The 24,671-nt window shown below is 39.2% G+C and overlaps 1 long non-coding RNA gene across 1 annotated transcript in view; it reads right to left on the bottom strand.

The window, feature by feature from the left end:
* The window catches only part of LOC141571317 (uncharacterized), a 56,159-nt gene extending 53,903 nt beyond the window's left edge, over positions 1-2,256 (bottom strand). The window contains exon 1 of the long non-coding RNA XR_012496083.1: positions 2,197-2,256. This is a non-coding gene — a long non-coding RNA (uncharacterized LOC141571317). The remainder of the gene's footprint in view (positions 1-2,196) is intronic.
* Positions 2,257-24,671: the final 22,415 nt, after the last annotated feature.

Genomic DNA, 24,671 nt, shown 5'->3' with positions numbered 1-24,671 from the left:
TTACTTAGTCACTTTGAGAAACTGTGTGTGTGTGTGTGCGTGTCTGTGTGATTATAAAATGAAAACAAAAGGCATAGCTCTGAATAGTATTATAGACCTAAATATAACTGCACTGATACTCAAAATTGTGGCTGAATTTTCCAATATTTGGAAAATATAAAATAATATTTAAATGCTAGTTAGCCAGAGGATTCTGAGTTTACATAAAATAAAGGATAATTACTTATTTTTGTGTGTGTGTGGTTTATAGCCCACCCATTTCCAAAATGGATTTGAGGCACCATTCCTTTTATTAAATCAAAGTTGACTCTCAATATTTCTCTCTCCCATTTGCCCTTCTCCTCTCTCTCTCTCTCTCTCTCTCTCTCTCTCTCTCTCTTTCATAACAGGATGAATAATAGGTCTTGATTGCTCCTTTTCTTTATTATCACTTGATGTTTTTTAATAATTTAAAGTATTGAGGAAAGCAACTTTTTCTGAGCTTCTTAAGCTACTTTTCAGTCCTATTCCAACACATATTTTAGCCATAGCTATCTTCTTTCTAACATTGGCTTGCCCTGAAGACTCTTTTCATTCACCTTTAAAAAATTAGCTTCAGTGTAAGGTAGAGAGGTGGAGGGTGGGGAGGGAATTGGTAGCCAATGCCCTCGAAGAATTTAAAAGATTTAAAAACAAAACAAAAGCTTTTGCTGGCAAGGGTATAAGATCCGTGTGCTCATACTACTACTGGTCTAAATATGACAGAGCTGTAAAATTGCTCTTATCCTTTGATCCAATAACTTCAAGTCAAGGAATGTGGTCTGAAAAAAATTTCAAAAACATTTTTAAAAATTAACAATAAAAGCACATTCATCTCACTGCTGGATATAACAGAATTTTTAAAGTAAGATAAATGCCAACAATATAACAAGTTTAAATATATTCTAGTCTATCTATGTGGTATAATAATCTACATAACTCTACAAATACTATGATTCCATTTGTACGTGTGCTTGCTAGTGTGTGTGTGAGTATGCACAAGTGAATCAAGAAAAATAAATAGAAATCCTAACAACAGTTATTTTTGGTACGAGAATGGTGATATTTCTATTTTCTTCCTTATATTTTTCAATACTTTCTAAATGTTCTGCAGGATGGATGTTATTTTTTAAATCACAAAAAAGAATGATGCTATAAGTAAATTGCCCATTCATATCCTTAAAAAAAATCCATCAGAATACATACGCAATTCTCTGAATTATTCTAGAGAGTCTGATGCTGGATTAACATTTCCTTTTTTAATTGAGTGTGCCCTGCTGGGACTTGGCTGTAGCTTAGTCTTCCCTCACCACTCCTGGCCCAGCGCTGCCTGCTCCAGGACAGAAGTATATGGCTGTCTCTCTCCCACCCGTATCCTACTCTTCCACTCTCTGCTTTCATTGCTTTCATTCAGGCCTTAATGAGTCAGCGGCACCTTCTTTTTCTTTTCCCTCCCTTTGGCCTAGGGGACATATCGGCTTTGTCTCGCTGCCATGAACATCCCAAGAGCCAATTTTCTTCCTGGGGTCACATGCCAGTGGAAGATGTGGGCTACCACACTTAATTAACTGAGAAAGAATTCAGTCAGAAATCTGACACTTGATCCTGATTATATTTTTTGTGTTTGTCTTCTTTGGCACCTTTATGCAAAGATCCTTAGCTAAACATTAGTCCTTCAAGGTTTTTTGGCCCCTTCATCTCATATATATCAATAGGCTGAAAATATTTATACCCTTTGACACAATATTCCATTTCTGGGGATACAGCCAACCCCCAAAAAAAATAAATCCAAAACTTGGGGTTGAGGGTGGGGCAGGCAATATGCTATGAGATATTCACTGTAGCATAATTTATAATAGCAAAAATTAGAAGTAACTCAAGTGACCCGCAATTATGAAATAACTAAATAAAATAACTTTTTAATTATAGCCATTAAAATTAATGACCAAGACTAGGTAGAAATGGGCAAATATTTAAATATAATTCTAATGAAGAAAAAATAGTGCTTAAATAACTTCTAACCTAAGTAAAAGGGTAAAAGAAAATCTGGAAGGACAAGCAGAGATTATACAGAAGAGCATAATTTTCTCTCTGGTTAGTTACTTTCATTAGTTTAAAATAAAAAGGTGTATAGTAACAGTTCTAAGATGTCCAGTATTAAAGCATCTTACTACCTACCTGCAGAATGAAGTAGTTTCCTTCCTTCCCACTTCCCCCATTCCAGCAGGATATGGTCACCTCCTTCTAGAAAAGACAAAGACAGTTCCATGTCACAAACATGATGAAGCATCTCACTTTCTTCCCACCCAAATACCTCCGCTTTGAACAAAGCAGACTGAAGACCAAAATTTACCACTGTCCCCCCAACCATTCCAGACTCAGTGTCTCTCCCTGGATCTGCCCACACCTCAAACACTATTCCTACCCGCCAACCATGCCTACCTATGTCCTCCTATACAATGGAGGTAGCAAATCTGCAGGGGCCTACACGTGCCAATCAGGCAGTCCTGCAGGGAGGGATTTCCTGCTACCTCTTGCAGCTAGCATCTCTTTTCTGGCAATGCCAGAGGCCAGCACCTGGAGAGATTTGAATAAAGCCGCACTCTCTTTAACCACTGCTGAAGGGGCCCCTTTATTGTTGCTGTCACCCACATCACTACTGCCAGACCTACTGCCTCCTCTGTTCTCCACTTGCTCCTTAGCTTCGCTGCTCTCCATTGCCTTCTACTAAAAGTTCGTAAAACCTCTCATTAAGGCAGCTAACCCTTTTACTAGTTCTCAAGTTGCTTGTACCTAGGAAAAACAGGAGTACTTCTCTTTCCTGTTGAGGCTTCCCCCAGTGGATGGCTGAAGAAAGGCAGTTCGTTCATCCTGAAAGAACTCAGAACGGGTGGAGGCGCCAGCGATGCTAACCCTCTCTCTCATTCTGTGCTGTCTGGGGAACGCCCAGGGCCCATGGAGGAGGTGTGCATATCCACACGCACTATCACAAGGTGACTTTTCAGTGCTTCACAAATTCCCCAGCCATCCAGCAAGAGGAAAATCTCTCATTAATGAGACAGTCTTAAACTCCTAGGGGGACATATAGAAATTGCTTTGAAGGCATTCATTCATGACCTTGCTTGCCTTTTTCCCAGGCAGCCTTCCTTGGGCCCAAGCTAATATTTTCCTAAAGTCCTGAGCTGTTGTGGAGTCGCAGGTCCCTTATAATACGCACATTTTATTTTGAACTTTAGAAAACTACATGTACATTAACACAAAAGGAGTTGAAAGAAACACATCTAAATGATCATTACAATTACTCAAGTGGTGAAATTATAGATGACTTATTTTTCTGAATCCTAATTTTGCAAATTTTTATATTTTCTTTTTTGAAACTTAAAACATTGAGGACAAACAACGCAAGAATATCTCAAGCTCTTCACCACTGATCCAAACTCCCTACAAAACCGGAGTATTTCTTCTATTTGATCTTCGTTTTGTTTTTCCCAACTTCTGTCCTTCCCCTCTCCGGTGGAGATATCTCATTCTGGTCGCGTCCATCCATTCATCCATCCCCTTTCCATTCCTGCCGTAGAGAAACTAAGCAGGGAAGCCATAGCTGCCTTAAAAACAAAAAAACAAAAAACCACTCAGTGGCAGCCACAGGCACTAATGTGAGAAGCTGGAGAAGGTGTCGTTTTTCACTCAAACTGACATTTAAGCTGTTTCATAAATACGAAATCAAACTGGAGGGTCCAGATGGACTGCCGCCCCCTCCGCCTTTTGCTGGAATGACATGCTATTTACCAGCCTCAGCAAGGGGGACTGAGAAATAAAACTTTCAGATGATGAGTCACTGAGGGAAATGATTGATGAGTGATGAATGAACTGGTGATTTTTTTCATACAGGAGTCGAGAGCCACGGCACAGTGGACAGTGATCCCCAACACGTACTGCTGCCACAGTCGGATTGTGACAAGCAGCAAGGTAGTCACGTTTTTCTAGGCACTGCACAGAGAACAAGTCACAGCTTATCATCTAGGTACATGGAGGCATTTCCAAGAGGAAAGGGTCATTTTTATTGTGCGCGATCCCATAGCAGCAGTTGTTCCATAGCACACATGCGTCCTAAGAAGTGCATCGCATGAAGCCAAATACAACATTCTAGTTTTGAGGACACGGGCATCTACTAGGATCTTCAAATCATGAAGCGGATTGTTTATGACAGCACTGCCTCTCCAAATGCTCCCCAGAGCCCTACTTTGGAGGTGTGCCTTGCAGAGCCTTGTCTGTACCTCCAGAGCCCTGTGGAGGCCTCAGGAAGAGGTCAGGAAGGCAGGGGATCTAGAAGGCCCCACTGCCACTCCCGCAATGCCATGCCCCGGAAGGGTACCTCCATTGTTATGTTGCAAAGCTACAATGTGCTCCCAAGTAAGGGAGATGGAATGTGGCTCTCTATCATCTGGAGGGCTGGAGGACTCTCAAGAGGGCCCTGGCATTCATCTCTGATTCTTCCTTACAACTCTGGGGAGTCTCAGTTTCCTGAAAAACAGACAGACAGCCCCGGCTTATTTTATAGTTGTTGATGAGAAAAAATGATGGAAATGTTTTAAATTCATAATTACAGAAGGGAGATTTTCATGAAGTCCATAAGCTTGAATTTTCTTCATCATTTGAAAGGCAAGAACTTGCCGTTGTGCAGGGCACTTTCTTCAATGAAAATGTGGTGGTGATTTGTAAGCAGCAGCTGTGACCTTCAGCCACACATTCCCCTGAATGGCAGAACAGACCTCTCACAACGAGACAGATTCAGCTTGTTTGGTCATATGCTTTGGAGATCCCAGCCTGAGTACCCAGAGAAGAAGAGCCTGACATAGACCAGCAATATCAGAGAACTGTTCTACCTACTTTTCCAAACACTCTTCAGCAAAATAGAGTCCTCCAGAAGGGGTCTTAAGGTTAGAGTAAGAAATGTTAGAGTAGGAAAAAATTCCCTCCCTCTGCTCTTTCCCTAGACCAACTACACCTATAATCCTTGTACCAATATCTCCACCCTGCTCCTGGATTACCCCACCCTATATGCCACCTGTGGGGGATCTGATCAGAGACAACACACAGGCTTACCATTTATCTGTGAGCTAATGTCTCTTTGCAAACAAGGGGGAGAGTATCTGCTGGACCACCTAAAGAATGATTAAGAAAAACTTCAATGAGAAGCTATTCTAGTGGAATAAGGAAATTCGTAGGAGAGAGAAGGATGTCAAGAGGTAGGGACAGAAATATCTGACCAAGCCAGCGGCAGGCTTCGTTTCCTCTTTTAAGGTCTTCAGTGGGTCAGTGGTTTAGTTGCAATTACATATCTTTCTCTTGACTGTGTCTAGTGAAGAAATACATTTTCATACTATCATATACAGAGGGTGCCAAAACGAATGTATACACATTTTAAGAAAGGAAAAAACTATTAAAATTGTAATACTCAATATATACCAATAACAAAAGATGATTACAAGTCACATTTGACTTCTGCGGTTACAAGAGGTGCTCAAAGTGGTTACCATTAGCGTCCAGACACTTCTGATTATGGTGAACTATTGCTTGAGCAACGTTGACCAAAGTGTCGACTTGTATACATTTTTTGGCACCATCGGTATAGATGAAGTATATACATATATGTGAAGTATATGTAAACTGACATATATACCTATATGTAGGTATGACATTTTATTATATATATATATATATATATATATATATATATATATATATATATATATATATAAAGTTGGCTCAGAAGATCTTTATTGTTCAGCTTGATTTGACTATGGTTTATACAACTCTCAAAGTGTTCTAAATGAAAACTCCCTTGAATAGGCCATTGGATTTCCAGGCTGCCAGGATTAGTAATTCTAGACACATTGTCTTCTCCTTACAGGCAGATATCTGTGGCAGGGGGCCCTATTAGGGCTATCTGAGAGAATCGTTCAGGCATGTTTGGACTAGAATTTCAGTAGTTTCCATTACAAAGATGGGAAGATGTGCACCAATTCAGGGCATATAGAACCAAAATGTAAAACTGGTATATAAAAAAGTAGCATGTAGAGAGAACAGTATCTTCACTGCTATTTAGGATCCTAATTGTTTCATTGAGATACTAGGCCATGTGCTGGTTACTTCCACACTGGAAGAAATTCAAAGTCTTAGCAAAACCAAGTTCTGTCTCGCTAGTAAATATTAAAACCTTCATTCACTTTAATTCAAAAAGCATATCTTAATTAAATACTATGTGCTTAACCCTACACAAGACATTGAATAGGGGTTTTAAACCATTGTGTTTTTTATCCACATATCTAATATTTGCTATGAAAAAATTAAATAATAGCATAAGGCAGTAAATAATTAAGCTCTCGACTAGATCACACTGTTGAAAGTTTTGTTTTCGCTTTTTCATAGTGATTGTGTGCTGTCTGTGAATGGAAGCAAAGTGAGTGTAAGTGGGCAGGCATCAGGGACAAAGTTGCCATCATAATATAAACGAAGATGCCTAGAAATGACTCAGCCCCCACCATACACACCCAACAGAAGTAGTTGCAGTAGAGAAAGACCTAAAATTAAGCACTCCCCTAAGTAAGTATCAAGCATCCACGGAAGATGCAATAACAGACAACAGGCTGGAGCCGGGACAAGCAAGTGGTCTCAAAGAATCCTGTGATTAAGATACCCATAGGACAGTGGAAGAAAATGGTGGTGGTCCTGGACAAAGGAAAATGCAGAAAAGCCAATAGGCAGTATTAGGAAAATCTGAAAGTGGCGGCAGAACCTCAGCCATAGACTGGTTTATAAGGTCTCTGGGGAAGACAGGAAAAGCTAAGGTCTTAACCATAAAAATTGGGCATGCCGGATCTTCAAAACTGAGCACAAAATTCCAGAGAACAAGACACAGACCTAGTCACCAACACAGGGGTCCAAAAGCAGGAGGTAGTCTCAGGAACCGAAGGACAGAGGATGAGAGCCAGGCACCTAGGAACAGTAACTAACATTTATACACTGCACTCTAGAGTTTCACAGTGTTTTTACTTTCCACATTGTATGGGTTCCCAGGTCATCTATTTACTAAATCCACCTACCTGTGCCAGGACCTACTGCAGAGATGAAGCACCTAGAGACAAAGAATTCAGAGATGTAGAAGGCTTGGCCCCAACACTTAGCAGAGTATGGTCAAGTGTGAAGTACTGATGGGTAAAGAGACAGGACAAAATGCCATTGTTCCTGAACAGAGCTCAACAGGAAAAGGGAAGCCATTCTGTACTCTGTCCTTTTCCATAGCCTTTGTAACTGAATGAAAAGTTCACAAGTGACAGCACTGGATCTAATAATGACTTAGCAACATTTCACATACCAAACAAGTAGAATTTAAATTTCCATACAAGTGAACATTTAATTTCTGTCTCACAGGGCTACACTTAGAGCAAGGGATCATTTTAAAATCCCATAGGGTGGGACCTGCCATGCAGAGCACCAGAGGACTCGGAGGTAGATGGGCTCTAATGAGCTGCCATGTGACTTGGGTAATGCAGAGCTCTGAGAAAATACCTAGTACAAATGTTGGGTGATGAACTAAAGAAAAAAACATGGAAACTTCTACTTCAGTGAATGTGAGAAGATTAAGACAATGAATAAGTGGGGTTTAGACCTGGGGGAACCTTAGGATCGGGGGAATTTGAATCATTTGAACCCATTTTCCCTCCTCCCCCAGTCTCCACCCAAATGTTCCGTTGCTAAGACAACAGGATGCTAGCAGGCATATACATGTGTCTGCTCCCTGCATGCTGTTGCCTAGCAACGGGACTCAGCAGAGCCTGAGCTCTCATCTTTACACCTACCCTGCTCCATCCATTGCCTTGACTTGCCAGTTGCTTCCCCAACCCCCAAGGCAAAGAAACAAGACGCAGAAGAGTGCTAGAGGCTCAGGATCTGATCTTGTCGTCAACAGCCTATTATAAACACCAGGAAAAAACTCAAGCTTGGCTTCACTCAGCTTAACCCCTACACCATGAAGTTATCAAATGTAAACTTACAATTCCAGCTCAGTAAAATCAAAGGAAGATTTGACGGTCTTAGTATCTGAAATCCAGTTATGGAGTTCTAGTCTGTAATAACCAAAGGGATGTTATGATAAGGAAAATACTGAACCACTCGAACAAAATTAACAGAAGGATTTTACATCTAGAATGAAACAGCAGAAGATGGGAGATTAAAAAAAAAAAAGAAGAGAAGGAAGGGGAAAAAAGAAATAAAGGAGGAAGAAACAGAGGGTAGAAAGAAAGAGGAAAGCCTTTTAACTCACAATAAATAATATGCCTTTTGAATATGACGATGCATAAACTGGAAAAAATCTGCAACATTATGTAGGTAGGATCTGATACCTAAAAGAATAATAATAGAGCTTATTGAGCTTCTTTTTGCTACCAGGGATTACCTTAAGTGCTTGACGTAGATTATTTCCATCTTCAGAATAACCCTGCAAGATGGATGTCAGGAAAATGATTTTACAGCGAGGATTCAGAGCCGATCAGTGACTGACTAAGGCTACACAGCTAGTAAAAGCAGCAAATCTAGGAATAGAGGGTATTGAAACCAATATTAGTCTGTCTCAAAATTCCACATGCTTTCTCGACATGTACTATGATAAATATCTGGGAAAATGTGTGTGAAGCTTGTGAAATCAAACAAATTTGTTAAATTGGGGACCTTTTAAAGGAGCTATAAATATGCTTTACCTAACATTACAGGAATGGCTTTTTCTTCAAAGCTCTAATGAAATAATTTATGAAAAAAAACCATCTTGCCAAGAGGGAAAGGAAAAGCTGATCCTTTAATAAAGTGCTTAGGAAAAAGAGTTTCGAGCTGTTTTGAAGAAGCTGGAGAAAAGAAACCTCAGGGTTTACACCCATTGCAAAGAAACTATAAATTTTAGAAATGCTTACGGAATTATAGGAAACTTTGTACACAGCAACAGGTATACACAGGAAAGCCATTGATCCAGGAAAGTCAGCAATAAGCCAAAAATAAGGTTCTGCTGAGACCCTGGTGACCTCTAATGGGTCTCCTTCCTAGTAGCAATATAACGCCCTTGGTGGGTGAACACGGAATTATGCACTGACAGCAGGGATGGACACACACATACATATTCAGTACTCTTTTCTCAGCTCCACGAACCTGCATGTAAATAGAAGATATATGGAATTCTGGTCCCATCAGTCTGAGAGATGTGCCCAAGCTTGCCTGACCTAGACTTAAGCCAGTAACCATGCTAAGTACATTTATTTCTCATTCTAAAGGGTGAGTCCAGGCATGCTCAGCAAATCCTTTTGTCATATTCATTAATTCCCATGGCAAGGGACCCCCTGTAAATATTAATAGGGATCAGGCAGGCCCTACCTGACTATCAGTGTCAAGATCCTGGGATCCTAAGTGCATAAAATTAGGGGCACAGGTTAATAGCTCCATCCCTCCCCAAATGTTAAGTACTATTATTATTATTCTATCACATATTACAGCTATTCTCCAGAAATAACTTGGCTTTTCTTAAGGATCAGGGCCAGACACAAAAATAGGCTTTATAAGCTATATGAGGTAACTATGTTACAGAGCTCTAAAGTAATACAATATATAATCCAGTAACGGCTATAATGTGTCACAACACAATATGCAAAGACTACTAATTACCCCAGAACACCCATTCTATCTTCCTTCATAGCCACAGAAATTTTAGCTCAACATACAGCCACTCAGACTAAAGGCTGGCCAATAAGATATAAGTGGAATTGCCGTGTGGCAATTATCTAAACTGTAAGAAACAGCTCTTGCACCACCTCTGCCCCTCCTCTCTTTTGTTCCTTCCCCACCTGCTGGAATGTGAAGCATGTCATCTGGGAGCATGAGAGAGAGAGAGCTACACTAGGAATGGAGCTAGAGTAGGAACATAGAAGCAGCCTAGCTCCCTGAGGACACAGTGAAATGAAGCCCATATTCCAGCTCGGGACCCAGTACCACCATGTTTTATACACGAGAGAAGGAAGCTGCTCTCTATTTAAAGCCCCTGTTTCTGGGTTTTATTGTTACTTATAGCCAAATCCAATCTTAAGTAACACAGAGATTATAGCATAGCGCTTGTGTCCTAATTGGCTATCTAGGTAGGTAATCATTTGAATGACCTATAACAGAAAAGAAATCCTGAACAGAAATGAAGATCTGAATTGTCTCAAGGTGAGACTCTCTTGTTTTTCACTGGTAATCTAAAGAACTCTCATCATTTTCATGAAAGATATCATTTTTCTTGTAGTATGCAAAATAAGATGTTCTCTTACGAAAAGGTAAGATACTTTATCCATAGGTAAAACTCTGTCCTTTAAAGTTTTCTTGCCATTCCCTAGAGGAGAGAGACCCATCAAATCCTCCTGAGCACACTCCCAAAATGAACACCCAAAAGGTGCTATGTCTCAAAACATTTCCAAGAAGTGACATCCAAGAGGCTGTTACCAGAGCCCTTGTATTGACAACAAAGCAAACGTTGGGGGTAATGATGAAACTCACCCAGCAAGATGGAGAAATATAAAGTATGACTTCATGTCTTTTCAATGTTTAAAGAAAATCTGTACATTTAAAATGTGTGTGATCCACATCAGTACCGTCCAACAGAAATCTAACGCCAGCCACAAATGTGAGCCACATATGCAATTTCAAATTGTGTAGTAACTACATTTTAAAAAAGAAACAATTGAAAATAATTTTAACACTATCTTTTATTGAACCTGATATGTCAAAAATATTACAAGCATTACATGTTATTAATATAATCCATAGGAAAACACAACAATATATTTGACTTTTTAAAACAAAGTCTTCAAAACCCAGTGTGTATTTTGCACTTACAGTGCATTTCAGTTTGGGCTAACCACATACCAGATACTCAGCAACCCCTAGGGCTCGTGGCTCCTATAATGAACAGTCTAGATCTAGAGTATGCCATTCAATGGTGAGGAGAATAATAACATCATTGAAATGTCTTGGGCTTCTAAAGTTTCCCAAGTCCAACCAAGGCCTCTGCCTTCTAGTCGTAATTGAATCTAACCATAGATAGTGAAGGTGACTCTGTAAAAGCTACTGAAATGGTTATACTATTATTACCACTCATAATCATTTATTCAAATCTTACCTATCACGAGGTTTTCCTTTTGTGCTAACCTTATCTCTATTGCTGCATTTAACCCTATTCTTCTGATTCTGTCTTCCACAGAGGAGACAGACAACAACCAAAATCCTCCACATAATAACCGTCCACAAAATAACCTCCATGTTAGGAAGCAGAAAAGCCCAAGGGTGTTTTCCACTCACCAAGAGGCAAAGGTGGTAGTGATACACAAGGGCCAAATCCAAATCCCAAAGCACTCAGTCTCACAGCATCCTCCTGCCAACTCGCTCACAGTAATCTTCACTTTCCGGTCGAGTTCTAAGGCCAAGGACACTGTAAAAGCTTTCTTTTAACCACAAAGCAATGTTGAGTGCCACTTCTGATTCTGAGGTCTTCTTAGACCTTCAACAAGAAGAATTTGAAGAAAAGAAAAGTAGAAGGAGGAAGACAGGGAGGAGGTGGAAAAAGAATAGGATAAAGAAGAAGCCTCAGAAGCAGGAAGAGGAAAGCAAAAAAAAAAAAAATTATGCTATGTCCAGTCACACGATTTGAGGTCTGACAAAAGCCGTGGAACAAAAACTTGAGAAAAATATCTGCTTCACCTACCTGCCTGCCTGGAAATTCAAGCCTCAGTAACTTACTCTTTAAGCTAAACCAAGAGTCCATGCATATCCAGTTAAAATGCAAATGCCACTAGGAAGTAAAATACCAAACCTTCAGGTCTTATTCCAATTTAATTCATTAAATACAAATAATTTAGTGAACCAAGTAGGCCCTGGGGAGGCAGACAGAAGTCTGGTGAGTTCTGACGCAAAAGAGAGGACATGGGAGCCTCAAGCCCTCTGGGCATTAGTGACCACCTGGGAGACCTGAAGTGAGGGGAATCACACCAGCAGAAGACACCAACAAGAGGATGGAGCTTGCCAAACCCCGACCGTTTCCACTGTCCAGAGCCAGCCCTGAACTGTCTTCCACTATTTCCCAACCAGCATAAATGCCACAGTTCCTTTTCTCTATTTTTTCCCCCCAAACTCCTATTTGAACGTTCATCACTTTACTATGCATTTGCTGCTTTGCGTTATCTGTATTTATTTCTTGAACATATAAAGAAGGTGACATGTCACTGTCACTTCAATTCTCATGTTGTACTATTAAGATCAGCTTCTCCTCCTTGGGCCCAGGAAGCTTCTGGCTTCCAGTTTACTTGACCCAATAATAATGAAATAAACCACTAGATCTTTGGACTTTTAAAATTCAAGTGGACAAGCAGTTGAAAGCCAGTGCTTGACAACAGAGCCCAGAAATTTATGAATCCCAGAAAAGGGGCACCAGTTGAAAATAAAAAAATAGATTCGTATCATTGGATAGTTTATGGCAGGTTATTCATTCAGTCATTCAACAGTAATAACTGAGTAGCTATTACGTGCCTGGCACTGTGTTCAGAGAACAGCAGTAAGAAACAGACATGTTAACATACCTGTGTTGGGTGCCATCACAGGGTTGTCCCCAAGTAGAGACGGGGAGCAAAGGGGGAGTTGATTCGGTTGGTTCAGGAAAGTAGTTGGCCAGGGGCTTGATCCCTTCCTTCCTCGCAGGTCCATGTGTCTCCTTCTCCCCATGTTGCCTTCTCAGAGCAACAATATTCACCAGCCACAAATACATGAACAGCTGTGCTTCCCTGTTAGAGAGCAAAGAATGAGGACAAGGAAGGTGGAAGAGGAAGAGGAAGGAAGAACTAGAATTAAAGCTCATTCTAAGTCCCCCTGTTCAGTTATTATCAAACAGTGACCATTGTGGCGGTAAAATTAAATTAATTAAGCTTTGAGTGCCACGTCTTTGCCACTCTTTCTCAAGCAGTACAATGGGATAAATAGACCACTTTTAAGTACAGGCACCCTACCCAGTGTCAGGACAAACAGGACACTTCAAATGCCCCTGGAGGCTGTGGCAGTGACCTCTGGACTCACAGGAAGATATTGGGATCCTCTCAAATGTACCTGTTAGAGGAATAGGTCCTCTGTATGCTAGTCCTGTACGTAATCATATATTTTTAAGTGATTTCCACTTTCATTGCCAACATATGTTCGGACAGAAATAAGGAAAGGGGAGAAAAGGCTCCAATGCATTACAAAAATCACATTTGAGAATCCTAATATCCACTTCAAGGTGCATTCCTCTTTGGTAAACATGCAGTCTGTTTGCATTTAATTCTTCTACACAAGCCCTGAAAGAAAGATAGCCAAATTGATAATCGATTCACATGATCTTTGCTCACTCATTAAAACACACCAAACAGTTAATTCCCTTTTCTGTTGGGAGCTCTCACTGGCTCTACGCAGCCTGAATGCTAAACAGCCACTCAAGGCTCCAAGAATATAGCAGAGCCATTAGGTGATAGCTGTTTCAAACCATTCAAAGCAAGTCTCTGAAACCAAGGGCCTCACTGTCCCTTAGTTAAATCTTTGGTGAATTTTTATTGATCTGATGACCAACAGATGATAAAGAAGAGTTAAAGAAGTTAAAGGACCTGATTTAGTTAACTAATCCACCTTCTCCCCCTATAGCCTCTATTTAAATAAGCGGAAGAGAAGGATTTTTGAATGTTCTTCACTCCTCCAGCTGCAATATGAGACCGACCATCAGACACACTGGCCAATACACTGCTAATACCCTGCCAAGCGCCCCCCCTTACCCATCCTCTGCCTCCTTTCACTGAAAAAATCCTCCTCCTCTTTATCTTAGCCCAGATGTTGGTATTAGAGATTCAAAATAAATTGTGGTGCTACAAGGAAGCCAATACTAGACTGTATAGGCAAATCCCTTCTCTTTACAAAAGAAAAACGGGCTTCAGCAGTTACTTGGTTGCCAAGCTCTAACTATTAACAGGGTCCCTCTCGCCTTCTGACCTAGATGTCATAATGAAGATATAACCTACATCTTTTCTGAAATCTTTTCATTTTCCTACCTCAAGATAGGTACAAATGTTAATGTTAAGTTTTTCCCTGATATTCAACTCATTCGTTCATCCAACAATTGCGTACTGTGGTCAATCGTGAGGAATATAAAAAAATGAATGAAAACTTTTCAGCATGATAGGGAATATAGAAAATGAGATAGTTAAATTACAATTCAATAAGTGATAATGGAGATATTTAAGGAACGATAAAAATGCATAGATATGACGACTAAACAAGGAGACACTAAAGCGCATAGTAAGTGCTCCATAAATGCAAGTTCATCTCCTCTATACAGCAGTTAACAAATGCTAGCTTATGAAGCAACTGCCTCAGGATTTTCTGGGGAGACTTATTAATATACTGGAGAGTAGTTCTAGAATCTATGTTTTTAATTGTTCCCTGGGATGTTCTAATACACAGTTAACTTTTAGGACTCCATGTCTAGAGTAATAAAGGAGAAGAAACAACTGCTGGGGAGCTTCACAGAGGAGATGATGTTCAAATTAAGTTTTTAAAGATAAGCAGGGGCTTCAGACAATTATGTGCAGGATTATAATGTGGAAAGAAATTATAATTTTTCTATAGCTTTTCACATGGTAGAATTAGGACCAGTGTATTAAAGTTAATATTTAATAAGATTCTTTAGGGAGCTGTTTTAAAATGTATGGCCCATTCTGAGAAGCAAGGAACAGTCCATCACTGGAAGCATCCAAGCTGGATTGGCTGACTACAGGTCCTGGTTCTTTTCAAGTCAGGTCTTTCCCATCTCTACTGTGCATGTAATTTTATATACTCAATCGACATTGTCAATGAGTGAATCATAGAACTGAGTACCTGAAAAAATGAATGAATGAGTATAATTATTTTTTCCTTTGTAATACTGCAGCCAGATTTTACATCTACCCCTATTATTTCTTACTGAGAAATGGACATCAAGGATTGGGTCTTATGCATTTTTGTGATCTCATTCTCAACTAGCTCTTCACTCAGGATATATTCAAAAAAACATTTACAGAACATTAACTGAATCCCTCTTAAATCCTATCTTGTTAGTTTTACCCATTGTTTCTGGATTTTGAGGCTTTTTTAAAGCTCAGTTCTGACAATCATAGAGGGCAAGTTTAGAGGAGTGGCACTTCATCTTTCAGACTCTGAAATCAGTGATGTTACGAATGGGCAGAATTTCTATGAATTTATTAAAAGCAAATTGGGTCTACTGAATATACTAATAGCCATCCACTTCTCCTTGGAGGGAAGCTTCAGGGAATGAAAAAAGAGAAGCTGGCCTTCCTGGCACTTACTTCAGCTCAATGACCAGATACTGGTCATCTCCTCTATGCCAAAAATATAGAGTCACAAAGATAAACAAGGCATGACCTGCCTCAAAGAGTTCACCATCTAGTATCTACTGTCATTATCCTCAATTAGTAATCTATACCTTTAACCAACTAAACACAGATCTTACTCTTTAAAACTAAAGCAAAGATGCTTCCATTTTTAACTCCTCAAAGTTATTATGCCAAAAAAAAGGGGGCACAGAATTAAGTAATAAACAAATAAATACTGAATATTTTCCACATAAAAAAAAAAATATTTTTTTCAGTGCTCGTCAGATTCCTCAGTCAATCCAAGACTTACAAACCCACAGAAAAAGAGCTAAAAATAATAGAGACAACTGAGTGATCCTTTCTATATAGTCTTACTGATAGATACAAGGTGTGATCAAATAATACAGTGAATGTTTAAATAAAAAAATATATTACAGGAAAGACACATTGCCATTAATCCCCCTCAAAATACTCCCCCTTGCTTTGAACACACTTGTCATTCTTGCCACTTTCTGAAGTAGTTCTGGAAGTTATCTTATATGAGTGTCTTTAGTTGCGCTGTTGTGGCTGCCTTGATATCCTGAATCAATTCAAAACGTTTACCTTTCATGGTCATTTTGACTTTGGGGAAGAGCCAGAAGTCACATGGTGCCAGATCCGGTGAATAAGGTAGATGAGGACACACTGTACTTTTTTTAAATTAAAATTTATCGGGGTGACAATGAAATTACATAGGTTTCAAGTGTACAATTCTGTTATACATCATCTATATATCACAGTGTCTGTTCACCACCCTGAGTCAGTTTTCCTGTCTTCACCATATATTGCACCCCATTACCCTCAGCTACCACCTTCCCCACCCTTTATTCTCTGGTAACCACTAAACTATTGTCCGTGTATATGAGTTTTTGTTTATTTGTTTGTCTTGTTCCTTTGTTGCTTTCAGTTTTATATCCCACATATCAGTGAAATCATATGGTTCTCAACTTTTTCTGCATGACTTATTTAACTTAGCATAATAATCTCAAGATCCATCCATTTTGTCACAAATGGCACTATTTCATCCACAATGGAATACTACTCTGCCATTAGAAATGATGAAATAGTGCCATTTGCATAATGTTTTTATTTGACAGAAATTGCCATACCAGAGGTGATATGTGACAGAGAGATAGCCTTTCTGTTGTGATCAAAAACTACGGTGAAAAGAGGGGAAAAAAAGAAGAAGAAAAAACTACGGTGAATGCTGTTGCCAACTGCCATCCAACAGAAAGGTGGCAGGGATCTTTAATATGAGAAATGGTGCATCGAAACTTAGTAACAGTGAGTGATAAGTTTCAACTTGTTTGGTGAAGTCGGGTGTGAGATACAGTTGAGAGAAGGTGTGTTTTAAAGTGTGCCATAAATCACCCTGCATCATGGCAACACTCCGTGTCACACATCGCTTCTGGTATTTGGCAATTTCTGTCAAATAAAAACATCACAGTGTGTCCTCATCTACCTTATTCACAAATCAGGCACCGTGCAACTTCTGGCTCTTCCCCAAAGTCAAATCAGTGTGTCATTTAGCACATCAAAGCAGCCACGACAGCACAACTAAAGACACTCACAAAAGAGGACTTCCAGAACTGCTTCAGAAAGTAGCAAAAACAATGGGATAAGTGTGTTCAAAGCGAGGGAGAGTATTTGAGGGGGATTAATGTCAATGTGTCTTTTACTGTAATTTTTTTTTAATTTAAGCATATCGTATTGTTTGATCATACCTTGTATGTAAGAAAGTGACAAGGAGGAGAAGCATTAAGAAACTCAGGGTCTGCAATCCTGACACAGAAGAAGGTGGATGCAATTACACCTGTCCCTCAAGCCTGAAGCAGCAGCCAGTTAGCATCCTCCACTCCCCCTCCTAACGACAGGACAGCTACCTTGCCAGCCCTCAAACACAATGGGAATCAGTGCCTTGACATCCCTGATTTTTTTTTCCACAAATGAAGAATAAAAAGGCTTTAGTCCTTTCTTTCTGCAAGTGTCTACCCTCTACCTGAGCCCAAAAATGTATAACCTAAAATGAGACCATTTGTTTTTACACAAAATAGGAAAGACCAAAAAAATTTTTTAAAGAGATGCATTTTCTACTCAATGGGGAAGATGAGAATTATTTATTTATTATTAGAAAATTTAAATATTTTCTGAGCTTTTATCCTTTTCTCTTTAACCCTTCTCAGTGTTTAAATCTATTTTTTTTTTTTTTTTTTTTTTTTTTTAAGAACCACCAAATTGATCCTAAGAAAATAATTGCGAACGCATGAAAGTACTACCGTATCCTGGAAACAGGCTGTGCCATGGGTCGTTTCTTAATCTTCACCCTATTAGGGTAATTTCCTGCTTCTGTGGGTTTTTTCCTGTGGCAGTTCCTGCATGCTGGCATCATGGCTTCTTCACAGCTTCTTTGTCAAAGCAAAGGGAAAGGGGACCATTACCATCTTTCTGGTAATAGATGCAACAAATGCCACTGTGCTATTAGCCTGTACAGGGTGAAGAAAAGGAAAGGAACCAATATTGTAATGTGGGAGGGCTTGTCACCTCCAAGAACTTGACTGCTGTACTTATCTAACCTGCCATGACATGATTTATAAACCCACTGTCCTAAAATAAAAGACAACTTACAAAATACAAAATACAATATGCAAAAATGTCCACCCTTCTCAAGTTCAGCAACAAAATACAAATTTAAAAAAATCACGATACTATTTTTTTGGTCTCTTAGCATTTCTTTAAATAATAAAATGAGATGCTGATGAGGGTCCAATGAAACTGACATTTTTCTACAAAACTGATAGCACTGTAAAGTTGAGGAGAATTTCTAGAAAGCAATTTAGCAAAAAGTACTAGGTAATGGCCATTAAAATATTCATGCTCTTTGACTCAGTAATCCCACTTATTGAAATCTATCCTAAGAAAAATGTAGAAAAAGCTGTATACCCAAATATATTTATTGCACTTCTATTTATAATAGTAGAAAAATTGGAGGAAAGATGTGCATCTATAGATAAGTGGTGGAGTAAATCACAATTAATTGACTAAATAGACCATTATAAACAGCCTGGATGAGCACATAGCACACAGTAGGTGCTCTATGCTGATTGTATAGAGATGTATAAAATGTTTATAAAAAAAGTAAATGGAAAGTGTCTCATGCAAACATGCATGCATGTTTACTACAACTCTGACAAATACGTGTATGGGAAAGGGAGTCAACTTTCTAAATTTTCAGTAATGTGTATTTTTAATACTTGCTCACTTATAGTGAAAAATTTTTAAATAGATGAATCAACTTTATCTCCCTGGGTGTCAGTAAGTTGGCATCCCATTAGGCCATAGGGTGTGAGAAGGCATTGTCCCACATCTCTTTCATTCAAAGGGGTCTCAGATGATAAAAGGGGGAGGTCTAAGGGTCACACAAAAATCATCCTTCTTAGGAAGAGCACACAGTGCTTATGGATGGGCCTAGAAGACAGTCAGTGCAAACGCTTTGAATTGCAGGTGGACATGATAGAGAAGCAATGAGTGGTCCTCTCTGGGATCAAGCAGAACCTCCTGATGGAACTTCGTGCAACTCCAATTCCAGTTCGACAGCTGAGACCCCAGTAGATACACACACATCTAGGAGTGATGCCATAAGGAGTGCACAGTGAAGGGCAATAGGACCCTTCTTTCAGGAGCTTAGAATCCAGTCTAGAAATAAGACACCCAAGGTAGATACCACGGGAAACTACTAAGCTAGGAGTCTAGAAACTTGAGTTGGATCCAGTTCTGCACACCTTGAACTGTGGAGTTCCAGCAAATCACGTAACTTCTCTCTGAGTCTCAGTTTACTCATAGGTAAAATGAGCAGGTAAAACTCCCTGCTTCCAGCTACCTCACAAGGCTGTTATAAGGATCAAAGAATCCAGTGCAGTGGTGCCTGAGTATCGTGTGAGCCATGATGTGCCATGTGCACAAAAGGGATGCTGCTCATCCACAAAAGAGACCTTGGAGTTTGCCACTTTGTGGCTCATTCTGGCGTTGACATTTTTAGGGCTCACACAATTGGAAATCAATGAAACCTGCATGAATTCCCAGCCTATGGATGAAAACCACAGGCTTCTTCAAGACTCCTTTATTGCCCTGTGATTGTACATGTTAAGAAAATTATATAAAACAATAAAATTGGCACACAGACAAAAAAATTGTTTATAAATAGTAGTATTTACTGAAATAGGTTCAGAGGTGCAAGATCCCATTTTCTTTCTTGCCCCCATGTCTAGAAAACTGTCAGTGACACTTCAAAGCTCTTCTTTTGACCAATGGATGTGAGGGCCCACAGTTAGTGGGTAAGAACAAGTTAAAATAGTGAAACCCCAGAGGAGCTACAAGAAAGAGGAATGAATATCTGTTATGTCTGAGATGCAGGAAGTAACAGAGAATCAGTGACTTTCACATAAAATGAGCCCTTTTCAAGTATCCCTTTCTGAAAGTGTGTTGTTCCTACCAAAGATCAAGGCTGTTTATAAAACTCGTCCTACCATCACCTCCCAGTGCAGCCAAGAGACAGAAGGCACATTTGGCAGCGGCATTCCCAGGTAAAAAGAAAGTGTGCCAAAGGAGAAGAAACCTCTTTTTTGTCAGTAAATATTTATTGAGCATGTGTTAGGTACTGGGGACAAAACAGAGAAGCAGATAGACAAGGTCTCTGGCCCATACTAGCTTATATTCTAGCTCCCTCAAGTCTGACATTGTGCCATCTGCATAGTAGCAAATTAAGGACATAGAAGCATAGTTTATGCAGTTTTGCAATTAAGGTCTAAATTCCAAGTGGTCATGAGAGACCAAAAATTCTCTACAGCTGGAGTAAAATAACCCACACAAAATATTGTCCACTTGGAGATAGAATATAAATAATATGCAATACAGAAGTGAATCAGTGGCCGTAGGACACATTCCTGTCAGCATATACTACCTTAAAGTGATGAGAATTCTCTTCATTTGAGGATCTACCCTCCCCCACTCCAGTCTCAGTGAAGCAAATCCAACGGCAGATTTCAGAGTGGAGCATCTGACCTAGGTTAAGCCAATCAGCATGGTCCATTCCTCTGGCCACAGTGATTGGTTCAAAGATGGATATTAGACGCATATTAAGTCAATGAGGGCAAAAAAAGACTCATTTAATCCTAAAACATGCAGTTGGGAACATTAGAGGAATGTTCCTGGACTCTTTCTCTCTAGAAATCACCATGAGAGAGTTGCTGCAGTAAACCTGAGAGCAGATGGGGTCTTATTACAAAGCCATGCTTGAGGAAGTGAGGCCAAAATCAGAGAAAGAGAATCTAAGTCCTGGTGACGTCATGTGAGCTGTAGATCAAGTCATACCTTCACCCTTTCCTTATAGGTGTTTAATTATGTGAAGCAGATACATTTGAATTGGATATTCTGTCACTTGCAATAAAAAAGCACCCTAACTGAAATAATAACCAAGTCAAAACCAAAGCATAAGAAAAAAACTGATCTGGACAGGGCCTGGAAAGATTCATTTCACTTAATCCCTGGTCAAATATTTCTTTGGTTCCTTAAGAAAGAGGAATTGGACATAATACTAGAAGAACAGTATATATCCTTGGAATTATATTTTTGATAACTTTTCTAAAATATATAAGGATTAGGTTGGGTAGCACATAGGATAAAAACAAACAAACTAGCAAACAAAAGTGGTTTTAAAAAGCAATAAAAGAAGTCCTATGGCCCTTTTCTGGGCCAGGTATCAATCCTACTGGTTGTGGGAGGTCCAGGATATTCCAGAGGAGGGACACTGGAAGCAATAGTGGTAGAAGGGAGTGATTAAGTGTTAAAGGGCTCAAACCAATGCCTATTCATCAACAAGTACAAAAGTATTTCAATATTTTAACAACTTGCATGTCCTTTCTCGTGTATATTGGGAAAAAATCAGTCCACCTATCCCCACCACACAGTTCTCTTAGATCCCTATTGGGAGCTGGGTAAATGTGACACCACAGGTGGGACAGAAGAAAAGCACCCATTGGAATAAAGGAGTCCGTATTTATTCTCTACGGCATGACTATCTGTCTTACACCTGGCAAGGGAAAGGTGGGGAATAACAGGAAAAGAAAGGGAAAGAAAAAGAAAGACTACGGCAATCGATTGTTTTATTTCATCTTAAAACAAATCTAGGAGAATGTACCTCCTCCAGTTCCTAGCAGGCTACAATTCCATGTAAGAATAAACTTAGTGAGATGGTGATAATGTCACTAGAGGAATTGCTTAAGCAGAAAAGGTTACATTACATGGAAGTTAAAAGCAAGATGTGCGGAGTAAATCTCAATGTGGATAATCAGTTCTCCCAAAATTAACATTTGATAATATTATAGCATTTTGAAGATAAAGGATTAATAATAAATTCAGATACTGAAAAGGATAAAATTAATTCAAATCTCAGATTAAACCATCATCCTTCCTGAAATCTTGAAAAATTTAGCTTGGCTTTTGTGCAATTATTTTTAATCTTAACAATACTTTCCAGAACAAGTGAAGACTGTAGGCATTCTAACAATACAAATAAAATCTTTTCTTGTGAGATTTTAAGTCCAGTATGCAGGATAAGAAGTTTTTCCAATTACATTGATCATTTAAATTCTTGAGCTCCTGATCCTGAGGGCACATATTTTGCTCCTCATTAACCATAAAAGAGTAAGGATGGTATAGCACTTATTTTAAAAGCTATTTTCTAAAAATTGACCATGAAAATCATGGCCATTTCCCTCAATTTTGATATGATTTCTTCTATTTGCATGCAATTTTATAAAATGATAGTTTTCAGACTGGTTCGGCTTTTAGTCATAACCTTGTAAAGAGGTAAAGCAAATAGGAAGGAATTTGAAAATAGTACAATTTTATGTTGAACTGGACTCCCCATGGAAGGTCATATCTGGATGTTGGAAATGACATCATAAGACCTTTGATGACATGGATCCACACAGATCTCATTGGTAACCATCTGTACGGATCACCAGAATGGTTTTATTTATAGAATAAATAAATTTTATTTATTTATTTATAGAATATTTCCTAGTTAGCCATTTTTCTTACTGAATGACTTTTGTTGTTGTTGTTGTTACAGTTTGGAAAAATGTATTCTTGTCCACAGGAGCCACTTCTTCCCTTATGGCTCTTATATCCTATTACAAATACAGGGCAATGTATCAGATATTTAGAAATAAGTAAAACCCAGATTCTTCCTTCAGATAGCTTACAATTTAGTCTTCCTTCCTTTTTATTTTGAACCCTCCTCCTCCCAAGTCAATGTACTAAAGATGAAGATTCTTACCTCCCCACTCCAGTCTTCTCTCTTTAGAGAAACCTGTCTTCCTACAACCTTTCTTATAAGACATTCTGTTTTCACCTGTCCATGCTGATTGGACAACTGACCATATTGGGCTGAGAAGTGTCACTCTCCTGGAAAATGGAAAATGGGAGTCAAAAACACTGAGTCCAGTTGTGCCTGCTTGGAATAAGAATGAATCAGGGTGTTGGCTTGTCACACTGAAGCAGAAAGGCTGGTCTACAGACACGGACATAGAGAGAGATGCAAGGACGCAAACCCAGGAAATTCAGGAGTAATTAGGTAAAGTGCTCAGGACTGCCTTTCCAGTTCACATTCCACTCCCTCAGGAGGCTACACTTCCTGCTGTGGAATTCTGTGGGATCGATGTCCCCAGTGCCCCTGGATCTTCCCAATACATTGTTTCTTATAGGTTTACATTGTATTGACTGGGTCTCTGTTCCTTCAACAAAATGTTCCTTGTCTAACACAGAGCTGGTGGATTTAAGATGATAACAAAATAAATTCCAGCAAGAGATGGAAAAAGATAACTAATTTAGGAGCATGTAGACATCTAAATTAAAAATTTTCCTCCTGCACATGATAGTGATCCAATGATTCAGATTTTCTAAGAGGGTCATGATGTTTAAAACTCTCATTCCATTGTTATAAAGGACAATATTATGAAAAGACAGCAGTGTGTTGGTAAATGTTTGACAACTCTTCCTCTTGTCATTTACCACAAAAGCAAAATAAACATGCTAGACGAGGGCCAGTTAACTACCCTCCAGGGCTCTAACGCATTTATTTGGTGCCCCCAGATACTGTGATCAACCCCACGCTTCTTTCCCTCCTTGCTTCGTATTCTCTCAACACACACATACACACCTTACTACAGGTGTGTGCACAAACAAAGGAAACAGACTAGTCAAATGGCAGCAGATTCATCTGCTTTTTGGAGGGGCGGGTCATGGGAGCTGATTTTAACTGAAGTCTTAAAATCAATCCAGTTCACTCCAGACCATAATACTAAAAGTATCTCTGCTCCTTTTTAAGAGAATAGGATAAACAAGCTAGAGAAGAGGGAATGGGAATTGGGGCCCAAAGAAAAGAAACACTAACCTAAAAGTATACAGAAAATAAGTTGTTGTTTTTTTGTTTTTTTTAAAAAAAGGGAAAAGCAAACAGAGGATGGAATAAGAAAAGAATGAGAAGAAAAAAGATCACAAGCTGAGAAAGGAGAGACATGGAGACGAGAGATAGGAATTAGCCATGGATGAATTTTTTTATTGACTTTTTGCTCACAACATTAGGGATTTCCTAAACAGCAACAGGGCAGTACTGAGTTTATTGGTGGATGTACAGCAACTCTGAGCATAGTTCTCTCTGTCTTTAGTAAGGACAGAGGAGGAGTGTGAGGTTGATCACACTCTTTTGTGATATAATTTACATTCAAATAAACCTAGAAGGCAAGAGAAAGGCAAGCCGCCTGCTGTATTTCATTTACAACCCTGAAACACAGCAGCCAAGTACCCAGAATATTCTGGACAGATTAATCTTTGCCAAAGTCTATATAAAGATGAAAAAATACAAAATTAAAGTGATTCTGTCACCTAAAATAAAGAGTAATTACTTATGGGAGGAAGGAAACCAAATAAAGTAGCAAGGAAATTCTCTGATTTAGTGAAATGCATAGAAATGAAAAGAATTTCTATAAGATCTGTTATATGAGCTGTAATTTTCCAAGACTGCAGACATGGGATTTGATTGGGACCTTTGATCAACTCTTGTTAAGGCTTCTGCTGCCTCTTATCACTGCTAGCGCA

The sequence above is a fragment of the Rhinolophus sinicus genome, linkage group LG01 (genome assembly GCF_036562045.2).
Source record: "Rhinolophus sinicus isolate RSC01 linkage group LG01, ASM3656204v1, whole genome shotgun sequence".
Taxonomy (NCBI): Eukaryota; Metazoa; Chordata; class Mammalia; order Chiroptera; family Rhinolophidae; genus Rhinolophus; species Rhinolophus sinicus.
The sequence above is the reverse complement of the archived record's forward strand: the minus strand, read 5'-3'. Positions and strand labels throughout refer to the sequence as shown.